The sequence below is a fragment of the Bidens hawaiensis genome, unplaced genomic scaffold (assembly GCF_021521415.1).
Source record: "Bidens hawaiensis isolate Kalapana, Puna unplaced genomic scaffold, B.hawaiensis_p1.1 tig00020227_1, whole genome shotgun sequence".
Classification (NCBI taxonomy): Eukaryota; Viridiplantae; Streptophyta; class Magnoliopsida; order Asterales; family Asteraceae; genus Bidens; species Bidens hawaiensis.
In genome coordinates, this window is record NW_027493077.1 from 324,422 (window position 1) to 338,811 (window position 14,390).

The 14,390-nt window shown below is 35.3% G+C and overlaps 1 long non-coding RNA gene across 1 annotated transcript; it reads right to left on the minus strand.

Moving 5' to 3' along the window:
- Window positions 1–3,272: 3,272 nt before the first annotated feature.
- Window positions 3,273–3,758, minus strand: LOC143560153 (uncharacterized). The gene is made up of 3 exons (XR_013140064.1): window positions 3,649–3,758; window positions 3,482–3,558; window positions 3,273–3,387 (listed from the first exon to the last, which is right to left on the minus strand). It is a non-coding gene; the product is annotated as an uncharacterized LOC143560153 (long non-coding RNA).
- Between the last annotated feature and the right edge of the window lie 10,632 nt (window positions 3,759–14,390).

The window sequence follows — 14,390 nt, forward strand, 5'->3', positions numbered from 1 at the left end:
AAATGACACGAACTTGGTTACAATGTAGCTTATGATACAAATAACATGTTTAAATGATGTTTACTTGATAGTTAAAATCCGGGCATTGCGGTGGTGAGTCGTTGCGAATTCGGCTGGTGTCGGATATGTTCGTTGTGGTTTCGAAAATAAATGCAAATAATAAATTCTTCAAATTAAATAAATAAAACAAATAGAATGATAAAAAATGCATAAAAAATCATATACAAAAAAAAGGATATGTGCTCCACAAAAATATCAAATAATCAAATGAGAAAAGTAAGAAAAACAAAAGGTTGCTTAATGAGACTAGAATCAGAGCTTTGAACTTGCCTACAACTAAACAAACAAATTGAAGATCCATCAAGCCACACAAACTTACTTGAAATCATTTCCATACATATCATAACTAAATTAATATAATATTCAAAAAAGAAACTTATGGCACCGGCATCTGACTCTTTATCTATATATATATATACACACACTAGTAAAAACCCGCGAAATGCGGCGGCAACGACGACAATTTATAGCACAATACTCGTTTGTTGTTCGTTTCTCAATCCTTTCATGATATATTATATAGTACTTATATTAGTCTTCTTATTCATATTATTGTTGTGCTCTATCCATGCCTTAAAAGTTATGAATTAGTGAACATCTTGCATAATCATACATAGCACTCAATGTATAAAACATCTTTCCTGTCAATAAACTTTTTATAGCTCATACTATTTGTGTTCATTTGCATGTTATTACGACAACTGAATTCTATTTTTTTGCATTATGATTGATTGACTTTTAAAAATCAAAGTTGATCAAACTTTTATGCATTTTAACACATAAGTGCAAGTGCATTTTTTTTTGTTAACTTTGCCATGTATTAGTAGCAGATATTAGAAAATAAATTTGGTCACAAATGTTTAAGGGGTAAGTTTTAATCATTTTGTTTAAACCTGTAAGAGGGAACGCGTCTACTTTTATACCCTAGACTCTCCCAGCTAAAGGCGCACAAATCATGTTTTTTTCTAATACCCAGCTTCAGGTATGGAACCAGGTTCAGGTATGATCATATATGTAGAAAAATCTAGTACGGTTCGCGACTTCGGGAAGGATATGATCGGGTTCAGGTATAACCGAGTATTGGAACCGGGTATGTGTCTAGATATTAATGGGGTATTAATACGCGGTTTTGAATTTGTAATCTTTATGCATATTTAAATTCGTTAAAAAATCAAATTTGCTTTGTAATTTATAAAAATAATCAAAAACCATAATTTCACTCAAATACAAACTATTTACTTTACAATATGTATTTTTAAAAATTTAAACGTAAAAGTTGTGAAGTAATCATAAAAGTATAATATAAAAACTCATGTATTATTTCGGGTATTAACAAATTGTTATCGGGGTTTAACCGGGTATGGGTATTGCCGTATATGGTATGACCAATTCAAGGTATTTACATGTATAAATCAGGTAATGTTTCAGGTACGGGACTCTATCAATATCCTACAAGTAGGGTCGGTTCTTGTTTCCGGTATAAAAAACCCGATCCCGGACACTTTTTTCAAGTCCAGTTTGAATACGGTTTTTTATGCACCTCTACCCCCAGCTTTAAAAATTATTACCTAGTACTGCCCAACCTTTAATTATGATTCATTTGAAAAAATATGGCTTAACAGTTCTAAAATGAAGTTTCACATATAACCATTAGATCCTCACAATTTAATGGATCGTGCAGATGTGTGTATTTATCAATATATAATCAAACAATTTCCATTTCTTTTAAGTAATTAATTTTCTGTTCTCTTTCAATATAGCATAAAAAGTATGATTATTTTATATTTATTTTCCTTTTTGTTTCCTTCTAAAAAATATTAGCAGGGAGCTTTTGATCTACAAAGTACGAAATTGCCATTACGGCATTAGACCCAAACATGCAAAAATACTAACATCCATGCCACTCTGCATACTTTCAGTCACATACAAGTTGCCCATAAAGCTTGCTAAGTGCTAACACAAACCAAATAACCAGATCTTTAAGCTCACCAATAAGTTAAAAAAAAAAACTCTTTCTAATATGTTAGTTCCACCAAAAGTCAACTTTGACCCAAATTTGGCCAACTATTCTAAAAAACCAACTTTAACTAAAAAAACTTCAAATAAAACGTATACAACACAAAGTAGTAGCAACATTCACATGAAATAAACCCATACTTTCAAAAGCGGACAAGTTTTAACTACCATGAGACAAAAGAAAGTTACAAACTGCCAATGGCAGTGCAACATATGTTAATCGCATGTTCTAAGCTATATATTTCTACCCATTCGGGCACGCTAAAATAACCCAACATATTATATAAAACACCAATTATGACCCAAAATTTGATACCTAGAATATTGTAGAACATACAAAAGCTTAAAAAACCAAAACACAATTAAACAAAATTAACAAAAAGAATTCAAATCATCAAGTAATAACTAAAAAAAGACATATTTCTCCCCACTTGACAGATGCCAACTATGGACTGAGTAAAAAAATAAAATGGAGAAATCTTGCAATCAACAGCATCTGATATCCATACGGAAACACTGAAATAACCCTCTTGATCAGTTTGGTAAGTTAATAAAATTGGAAATCAAGTTTGCGTTTATTCTTTGGCCTACGGTTTTGAAATTCAGGCTAGAATGCCTGTTTTGAAATTATTGTAACAACTTAATCAAAAAAAGTCAACCCTAACCCGTTTTCTCCCGAGCCAGATTGATTTTTTTTAAAGATAAACCTTTTGAACCCGAACGAAATTGATACATTTTTAAACAAAAACTATATTGAGTGTCTTTTACTCTTTTCTTTAAAAACACAGGCGTGCTTAATATGACAAAGCCTATTCATGTTTTGTCATTATCACACTTTTATAACCTAAAAACTTGTTCACAAAACAGAAGACCTTTTTATTACATGGGTCAAATATATGTTGTTTCATGAACCAATTCATTATGGTTAGACAAAGGCTTAACAAATTAGAAAATTTATAAATCCTTGTAAAATATGACAAAGAACCTGAACCAAGATGACAACTGTATAAAAAAACGTTTTGGCCAAAGTCTAAATCACCGTTTTTTTAAAAGCGAACCGAACCCATTGTGATAACCGAAAAACCAAAAAACGAAACCCAATTGTTTTTAAAAACACAAAAACTGAATGTTTGACTTTTGGTTCAGTATGATTCCAAAACGAGCCATTCACTCACCTACGGATCAAAATTAGCATGTTTTTTCTCACCAAATGGTATGTAATCAAACGGTTTAGCGCATTCAAGTGCGGTTGGACTCAAATAGCCAGAAAAATCCCCTTTTTTTGATCTGTTGCAGACTTGTAGACGCTTCCTGCATAACATATGCAATTTATTAACAAAGTTATAATAAGCATTAGAAACTTTATAAAAGAGATTAAAAAAGATATGCATAAAGTGCAGGTTACCTTTAGCCAAGATACGATGCACCTGAACATCCGATTTTGCTGATATGAGATTCACATATTGAACTCATCCAAACATACTTCAAATTGAACAAATTGGTTATTAATAAAACAAATAATCAAATCAATATTATAAAACTACTTAATTCAAACTGAAAAGCATCAATAACCTAATTTGACAATTTTCTTCATTGTAAGTACCATCGGCTGAAGAAGTCAAGTAAATTTGTCAGGAACTTGAATTTAAGAATACCACTGATCCAAAGTCGTTTCTGTCGAGCCGACACCGATCAAATTTGTGAATTTTGTCTCTCTTCCTCAAGGCAGCTGCTGATCTATACGTGCATATATATATATTTATATAAAGGCATAAAGTTTACAAATATAAGATAAATTTCTCTAGTTTATTCGGTAAAACTTAAATGTTTGCAGACTTGTATAAGTAAACTCTTTACTTCTGCACCAAAATAAGAAAATTTGTTCAGAAACCTTGAGAGCAAGAACCTTGCAAGCGGGCCTAAGCCACCTCTAAATAATATGATACATTGCATCTTATCATCAGCCTCATTTCCAAGTTTTTCATAAAAATCATTCAAATTGTTAATGACATAATTTATTATAGAATTAAAATCAAATAAACAAAAATGTAATACCTCAATTTCTTCAAGGTACACAACTTTATCCTTTTATTTGAACTACCAAGAAGCAACAAAAGCAAGTAAAACAATACCTTGAAAGAACAATCACCTGCAAAAAAAAATAAATAAATAACCAAAACGAAAAGGCTAGGTTTGAAACTCGGTTGCAAACAACTTAACAATTGTTGTATTATCTAATATGTTGTTGCTACCACATACTTAATATTCGCCGAGTCTGAGGTGATAGAGAAATCCAGCACTAATCTAACCTAAATCATGCATTAATCGTAGTTAAGTCATAAAAAATCAAATATCAAAGAACCCTAACTAATACATACCCCAAATTCGTAACCCTAAAAGAAAATTAGAAGATGATGATTTGAATACAAAATAAACCAAATTAGGGTTTGAAAGTTTACCTAAACTGACTATGATTGTGGTGTGGACGGAGAGATGAGCTGTTTAAAGGACGATGTTGATGAAGATGATGAAAAGGAACCCCTTGCTTCCGCTGGTGAATGGTGTATGATGAGAGAGAGAGAGATTAAAAGCATTTTGGTTTTGGTGATATTTGGCATAGTGGAGTAATTCCAAATTTGAAACGGATCCGGAGAATAAGGAATTTGGGCGGGATTTTAAACCTTTTGTTAATATTTTATGCAATAAACACTTGTACTACACTAAGCTTAAACAAATTGTACGAGTTTTTTGTGAAATTACTTTTTGCCCTTTCTATATGTATTTTAATATATATACACACATACATATATATACGAAATAAGGACTTTCTACCTCTAGTTTCGGATGAGCTTCTCCCAAGGATGTCTAGTAATAGAATAGGTTGGCTCGGCGCAAAACGCCAAGGCAGCATCTGGTTATTTACCCATGGCGAATTCGGTTGTTTCGGTTATGTTTATTACGGTACCGGAACTAAAAAAACTCATATAGGTTACGATACAAAACGTAACATGTTTAAAATGACGTTTATGCAGTTGGTATCCGGACCTTTTGGTGGCGACTCGTGACGTATTCAGTCGGTCTCGGTTACGACACATTTCAAACGACGTTTATTAGGTCGGTAAAATGTATCTCGACATGAATGGTCAGCCTCGGTTACAACACATTTCAAACTACATGTATCGATCGGTAAAGCTTGAGCATTGCTAGTTCAATCGGTTTTGGTTACATTCATAACGATACTATAACTAAAAAACAAAAAAGAATACATATTAAAATCAAAAAAAAAAAAGAAATAAAGCTCATTGCAAAATTCAGGAAAAAAAAACAAAATTGTGAACAACTAAAAGTGGACCATCCAACTGAAACAAAAACAAGAAAAAAGTCATACCTCCGGCAGGGGTTTCGAACTTGCGCAAGGCACAAATGGTGAATGGAATAAGATAAATCCAGCCACCATGCCAAACGTATATCTTTGGTGTAGACGTCAAATGAATTATTTAAATACCCAACTCCAATATGGTTTTCAAGATTTGTGGCATCAAGATTTCTTATATATATAATGGTGTTTCTCATTATCATTTTTTGTAATTTTGTTCTTAAGGTTGTTGGAACTGATAAGTGATTGTTTACAGTTTGACATAATCCAACTTTTGTCATCTTCTAAAATAGCCTTAAAACAATTGGACAAAGTGTGGTCAACGAGGACCATGATAACAAATTGGATCAATAAACAATAATATGAACACAATAGATATTGGAAACGATTTCTTTATTAATCTGAATGTGTTTGTGATTTTTACAATCAACCAAGGAGGGGTATTTATACCCTCCGGTGACGGTTATTGCAGGAGACGGTTATTCCGACGGTTACTCCGGCAAGGGTTCGACATTTACAATCTTTACACAAACTATCATCTAATTACATTTATGGCACTAAATTATACTAACGGTATTTTCTAATAAACTTAACAGGGTCGATGATTAACTAAACATCACCCCCTTAATCTCGATTTTGTATTGCGAGGTCCTTGACACCGAGTAGTTCGCGCATCTCCATGAACTTGATTCTTGGTAATGCCTTCGTTAGTATATCTGCCTTCTGTTCCTCGCCACTAATGTGCTCCACTTCGATTTGTTGCTTCTCCACGCATTCTCGTATGAAGTGGTATTTTGTACTTATATGTTTGCTTCGCCCATGAAACACTGGATTTTTCATCAATGCTATTGCTGACCTGTTATCCACAAACAGTGTCACTTTCTCTTGCTTCCAATTAGTCTTGTCTTCTAACAGTCCTTGTAACCATAAGGCTTGACATGCAGCTGAGGCAGCTGCCATGAATTCAGCTTCACAAGATGATAGAGCAACTGTGGAGTGTTTCTGAGTATTCCATGCAATTGGAGCATCACAGAAATAAAATACAGTTCCAGTTGTGCTCTTTCCATCATCAATGTCCATGTTATAGCTACTATCACTATAACCCTTCACTACTTTTATGCCTCCTTTCTTGTATTGAATTCCATACTCGATTGTACCTCTTACATATCGTAGTAAGTGCTTCACGGCTTTCATGTGAGCTACTTTTGGCGAGTGCATAAACCGACTTGCATATCCTACTGCAAAGTTGATGTCTGGTCTTGTATAAGTTAGATACCTTACACATCCTATCAGATTTCGGTATTCCGTTGTATTTGCTTTAGCTCCTTCTTCATTCTTTGATAATTTTAGACCTGCTTCCATCGGGTATCGCGTAGGATTACATTCTAACATCCCAGCGTCCTTTAATAGCTTCTTTGCATAACCCGATTGTTTTAACGTCACCCCTTCTTCATTTTGTAGTACTTCGATCCCTAGATAGTACTTTAGTTCTCCAAGATCACTCATTTCAAATGATTTCTTCATTTGCTGCTATTTTGAGATATCTTCTTTATCGTTTCCTGTTATGATTAAGTCATCAACATAGACGCCTACTATTAACTTTCTTTTTCCCTTTTCACAGGTATACACTGCTGCTTCTCTTGGACATTTATTGAAACCAAGGTCTTTTAAAGTATTATTTAATTTAATATTCCAAGCTCGTGGTGCTTGACGTAGTCCATATAATGCTTTTATTAGCTTGTAGACCTTGTTTTCAGCTCCTGGTTTCACGAAACCTTCAGGTTGTTCTACATATACTTCTTCATTTAATTCACCATGCAAGAATGCTGTCTTGACGTCGAGGTGATGAATAGTCCATCCTTCATGTGCAGCTAGTGCGAGTAGTAATCGAACGGTTTCGATTCTAGCTACTAGTGCGAATACTTCTTCATAGTCAATACCATGTCTTTGTACGTATACTTTTGCGACAAGGCGTGCTTTATATTTTGTTACTTCACCTTTCGCATCTTTCTTCAGCTTAAATACCAATTTTAAACCAATGGGCTTATGTCCAGTAGGTAGGTTGGTCAGTGTCCATGTTTTATTTTTTTCCATCTAATCTAACTCGTCTTTCATTGCCTTTTCCCATGCATTATTTCCAGTTTCTTCTTTGTAATTCATTGGTTCTTTGTGCATCAATAGGAGTTCATTTCCATACATGTCAACTCCTTGAATTACAATATCTCCATGATCGTCCATGGCTGGAGCTCTTTCATATATTTCGGCCAAATTATGTAGACCTTGAATTGGTGTGTCATCTACGTTAGGGTCTATCTCTTCACTTTCAGTGTTTTCATTTACAGATTAATTTTGTGAAAACACAGGAGATTCACCTTGACCTGGACTGGATGAGTTAGATGTTGGGTTTTAGCAAGATTATCAAAGTCCAAAATAACCATTTATTAAGGAAAACGCAGCAGAAAAAATAAGTTTAAAATCTTGTTAAATATAACACATAAACCGATTTATGTTAAACCCAATCCAGGATCCATATACAATTATCAAGCTATCAAAACCACAACCATAGGGTGTTTAACATACATACCTTCAAGTCCAGAAATCTTGAAGGAAATGATAATTATGAACGGCTAGGATCTAAGGAAAGGAGTCCTCAACCTTGTATACCCGACAAGCTCCAACAAACACCTTTGGTTGCTAGGGTCCTTCAACACTTGATCCAAGAACAACCCTTGTTCTTGTTCTTATTCTTGTTCTCGGCTGGAGCTGGCCCCCCTTTTAAGGGTCCCCCCCCCAAAAAAAAAAAAAAAAACTCAAAACCCAATTTGTTAATTTTCATTTTAACATATTATTATTATTTATCAAAATAAATAATAAATCTCCAATATAAATTATCCATATAATTTACTTAACACACAAATGCAAACATTTAGAAAACCCATTTTTCCAAATATACAAGTGTTGATAATCATTACTTAGATCATATCTAATAATAATTATCGTGGCGTTTGTCTAGCTTGTTATTGGGTATGACCCGACTTGGATCAATACGTACTAGCCACATCAACTCTAATATGTGTCTTGGGCATATCGATTCCAACAATCTCCCACTTGCACAAGATTCATAGAAGATTAATGCAAATAGAAAATACCGCCTAACAACGGTTTACTATCCCTAATACGCATGACGAAGTGCCATTCAATAACATCATCCCTTTCAAGTCCCATACTTGAAATGATTTAGGTGAAACTATCATTTTTCCTTTTGTCGCAAATGCCATGTTAAATCCAGAGACACATGATGATCATTCTCTGTTGATTTAACTTATCAGGCCTTAGACATTTAACTCTCAACGAATAAGAGGGACAAATCCCCTATGGACTACATACGTCTCTCACTATCACCTTGTATTACTCTTGAGCTTAGCCTTATGTACTGACATATTTCAGAGCAGCGAAGAACTAAGTCAAAGAATAATAGTCGGTGAATATCAAGACCCTATATGTATCTCAGGTCGGAGGATACTATGATGTTCGCCTTTACTCAAATTTACTTATGATCACAAATCTCAAGGATTCCATGCAGTAAAGTTGAGGGCGGGTCAGTCCAATATTTATCCCATAAATATCTATGAACTTTGGCAGGAAACCCTTTGCTAATTCATACCTCATGAATATCTACCAATCCAAGTTCATAATAGTCTTACTTTTATATTTGTTCCCACAACTATGATCGACTACGGACGTTTAGAATAATTCAAATTATTCACGGATTTAAACATACTAAAATGGAACATAACTCAAGAACATGACCATAACCAAAACCATATGATTGAGTTAAAATAAAATTGTTCCAATATCCAAATACAAAATTCTGATCAAATCCAATCACTAAAATATCGAAGTCCTAAGGCACAAGTATGACCCTCATGCTTCGGTCTTTCAAGGAGTTTTGTGAGTGGGTCCGCAATGTTTTAATCAGTGTGAACTTTGCGAATACATATCTTTCCTTTTTCAACTTTATCCCTTATGTAGTTGAACCTCCGCTCAATGTGCCTAGTCTTTTGATGTGCACGGGGTTCCTTGATTTGAGCAATCGCACCCTCGTTATCACAACAGATTTCTAGAGGGTCCTGAATGGTACGAACCACTCCTAGGTCGGCAATGAACTTTCTAATCCATGCAGATTCTTGAGCTGCCAAGGAGGCGGCGATGTATTCAGATTCAGTGGTGGACAAGGCTACGACGTCTTGTTTTGCGCTCTTCCAGGAGACAGCACCACCATTGAGAACAAAAACATATCCCGATTGTGATTGAGAATCATCTCGATCAGTTTGGAAACTCGCATAAGTGTAACCCTTTACAACGAGTTCTTCCTCACCAGAGCCATATATGAGAAACATATCCTTAGTCCTCCTAAGGTATTTCAATATTCTCTTAACTGCCATCCAATGGCTAGTTCCCGGATTTTGTTGGTATCTACTTGTCATGCTCAATGCGCATGACACATCCGGTCTTGTGCAAATCATGGCATACATGATGGATCATATAGCAGATGCATATGGGATTCCATTCATTTTGTCTTGCTCATCCTTTGAGCTTGGACATTGAGAAGCACTCAACATTTTTCCTCTTTGAATATGTACCAAACCTTTCTTAGATTTTTCCATCTTGAACCTTTTCAAGATTTTGTCAATGTATGCACTTTGATTCAAACCTATTAACCGCCTTGATCTATTCCTATAGATCCTTATTCCTAGAATATAGGCGGCTTCACCAAGATCCTTTATGGAAAAGAAACTTCCAAGCCAGGCTTTTACACCTTCCAAAGTTGGAATGTCATTTCTAAATAACAATATGTCATCGACATATAATACCAGAAAGGTAATGATGCTCCCACTAGCTTTCTTATACACACAAGCTTCATCAGCGTTTTTGATGAATCCAAATTTCTTGACTTCATCATCAAAACGGTGATTCCAACTCCTAGATGCTTGTTTCAATCCATAGATTGATTTCTTCAACTTGCATACTTTATTAGGATGTTGAGGATCGACAAAACCTTTAGGCTGAACCATATAGACATCTTCCTCAAGATGGCCATTTAGAAAAGCAGTTTTGACATCCATTTGCCATATCTCATAGTCATAATATGCGGCTATGGCAAGCAATATCCTTATAGACTTTAGCATCGCAACAGGCGAGAAAGTTTCATCATAATCAACCCCTTGAGTCTGAGTGAAACCCTTCGCTACTAGTCTAGCCTTCTAAGTATCCAAGTTTCCATGCATATCAGTCTTCTTCTTAAAAACCCACTTACTTTCAACCAGTTTGGAATTTAGAGGTGGTGCAACCAAGTCCCATACTTGGTTATCATGCATCGATTGCATCTCAACATTCATGGCTTCCAGCCATTTGTCATAATCAGACTGTGACATTGCATCTCGGTATGTGGTTGGTTCATCCGAATCTACCACATAGCATCCATCCATGAAAAATCCATATCTCTCAGGTGGGGTGCTAATTCTACCAGATTTGCGAATGTTTTGTGTGTTCTGATCAACCATTTGATCATCTTCAACAACCTCTTATTGACTGCTAGTGTCAACCAAACGTGTATTGGCTTGTGGTTCTCGATCCTCCTTGAGTTCCACAGTTCTGTCAGTTCCTTCCATAAGGAACCTTCTTTCCAAGAACTTTGCCTTTCGAGCTAAAACACTTTATGCTCGTTTGGGTTGTAGAAATAATATCCCATCGAATCTGTGGGATATCCTACAAAAATACACTTGGTGGATCGACATTCAAGTTTGTCAGGGGTGTAGATCTTAACATAAGCCTCACAACCCCATACCTTTAAATATGATAATGATGGAACCTTTCCATGCCATATTTCAAAAGGTGTCCTATCCACTTTCTTGGTTGGTGCCATATTTAAGATACGGGCTGCGGAGATCACAGCGAAACCCAGAATGATAGAGGTAACGAGCTTCTAGCCATCATGGATCGAACCATATCCAATAAAGTTCGATTCTTCCTCTCGGACACACAATTATGTTGTGGCGTTCCAGGTGGAGTAAGTTGCGAGACAATCCCACAACTCCTAAGATGTTCTAGAAACGCATCATTGAGGTATTCACCTCCTCTATCGGAACGTAGTAATTTGATTGTCTTGTTGAGTTGATTTTGTACTTCATTTTGGAAGATTTTGAACATTTCAAAGGCCTCATTTTTGTGTCTTAATAAGAACATATACCCATAGCGACTATAATCGTCGGTAAAGGTAATGAAGTATCTTTCACCGTTTCTTGTCATTGTCCTAAAAGGTCCATATACATCCGAATGTATGATACCTAATAAGTCTTTCGCCCTTTCATTTGTGCCATTAAAGGGCTCTTTGGTCATCTTTCCCAATAAACAAGATTCACATTCATCAAATGAATCATTATTTGATTTCAAAAGACCATTATTTCAAAGTGTATGAATGCGATTCTTGTTTATGTGACCAAGTCGACAATGCTAAAGAAAAGTATTACTCAAATCCACTTTGAGTTTTTTGGTGTTAGCTTAGTACAACGAGTTATCAATGTATGAGTCATCATGAATTAATTGATAAATGCCATTAAACTGCATCGCTTTAAAGTAAAAGACATTATCCATGAAAACATAAATACCATTGTCAACAAACTTAAAATCATATCCAAATTGTCTTAATACAGAAACGGAGATACTATTCCTAGTCAAACTAGGAGAATACAAAATGTTTTTCAAGACAATTTCCAAACCATTTGGAAGCTTTAAAACATAATCTCCTCGGGCTTGGACGTCAACCTTTGCTCCATTGCTCATGAAGAGACTTACATCTCCTTTCTTCACATCATTTCTTCTTTTGAACCCCTGCAATGAATTGCAGATATGAGTTCCACATCCGGTATCCAATACCCATGTGTTAGAAGAAATAATATTAAGATCAATGTGGATCATGAAAGTTGTACCTGAGGTTTGCCCCGCATCCCTCTTAGCTTTCAACTCTTTGAGATAGGTCGGACAGTTCCTCATCCAGTGACCTATCTCCCCACAACCAAACCACGAATCCTCAGCGCTAAGCTTTAGCTTCTTTGGTTTTGGCTCCGCCTTTTCCTTTCCCTTGAACCCCTTCTTGACTTGCCCCTTACCCATAGCAACCTTTGCCTTAAATTCTGGGTGATGTCTCTTCTTTGAGCCACCCTCATTGATCGCAAAAACGGGTAAAACCTTTTTACCCATGCCGGCCTCGGCTGTCTTAGCATTGCGTGAAGCTCACCAATGCTTTTGTCCCATCCATTCATGTAGTTCATGACGAATGTCTCAAATCTCTTAGTTAGGCCATTAAGGATCAAATCCGTGGCCAACTCCTTTGAGATAGGACAGTTAAGCCATTCAAGCCGTCAATGTGGCTTTTCATCTTAAGCACATAAGATGATACATATTGGGTTTCTTCCATATGACATGCATGAAGCGCTCGAAACGTTTCGAAACGCTCAACCCTAGCTTGAGTAAGGAACATTTCCTTAAGCTGGGTAATCATGTCATACGCCCCATGATTCTCGAAATCCTTTTGGATCTCGGGAATCATTGTTCCCAACATGAGGCAAGAAACTTGTACCGAATCCTCGGTGTATTTGAGCCAATCTGCATAGGCACCCAAGTCGTTGACATCGGGTTCATCGGGAATAGGGTCGTCTAAAATGTAAGACTTCTTTTCTTGCTTGAGAACAATTCTCAAGTTTCGATACCAGTCCATGAAGTTATTATAGTTTAGACGATCCTTATTGATATGGTCTAAAAGATATATATTATTACATGAATATTTCTTACACTTTTGAGTTGTTTTGAGTTGGGTTTTATTAAATAAATGTCTAATTGGTTAATATGTAAAGTTTAAAGGTTTTTAGAGAAAACGAGCATAACTAATCGGGTTTAAATGTCTATATTTAAAAAGGAACAAGTCATGAAAATATAAATTTGCTCACGTTATAATCCAATTGCTATTGCTTTAAATTGAATTTATTTTATTTGTTGTTATCGAATACAGGCTCACAAATGGTGAATTAATAAAAGAAAGTGCATATAAATCTTAAGTGCTTGTGTGGGATTTAGTGGACTTAAACCACGTGGTCGTGGGCTACGTATTATATGGTCAAAGGGCCATGTAAATTTAGAATGCAAAGTTTAAAGGGCCTCATCAATTAAAACATGGGTTTTAACAATAACTAGGGGTCCACCAATGATGAATATGAGTCAGTGGACAAGGAGGATTTAAAAGGAAAAAAAACCTACGAGAGGAGCCCCTCACAATTAGACAGCATATTATTATTATTGAAGTTCCGACCAAAGAAGCCTGGAAGAAAGAAAGAATAAAGAGAAAGCCTTTGGGTTCGAGCATAGTTCGTTTGGGTTCAACACCTATTCAACCAAGTATCATCATAATTCGTTTTGAATTTAATATTTTATTATGAGCTTGGTTGTTAAACTTAATTATTTTATTTTCTTTGATTTTCAGATGCTAGGCTAAACTTATTAGACTGCCTAGGCTTGTGATGAACCATTGTTTGAAGTTTTATTTTATTTTGAATTTGCTTTTCGTTATGGTTTTATGATTCAGTAAATTGTTTGGTTTATTTGATTTATGCGTATGTGTACTTGGTTTTGGTTGTTCTAGTTTTATTATTCCACAAAATTCTTGGTGATTATTTCATATGATAGGATTTTGTTAGGTCATCTACTGTGTGTTTTTGACTAGTTTATGATTGAATTCGAATAAGATCATAGGAATAATATTATTAGTCAAACGGATAAAATTGTGCTGCTAACCTAGAAAGCTGTAAGGTGATAGGTTATTGATAGATCTTTGTTGATTGAGATTGCGAAATTTAGTTCTTCGTAAGGAGTCCGTCTATGTTTG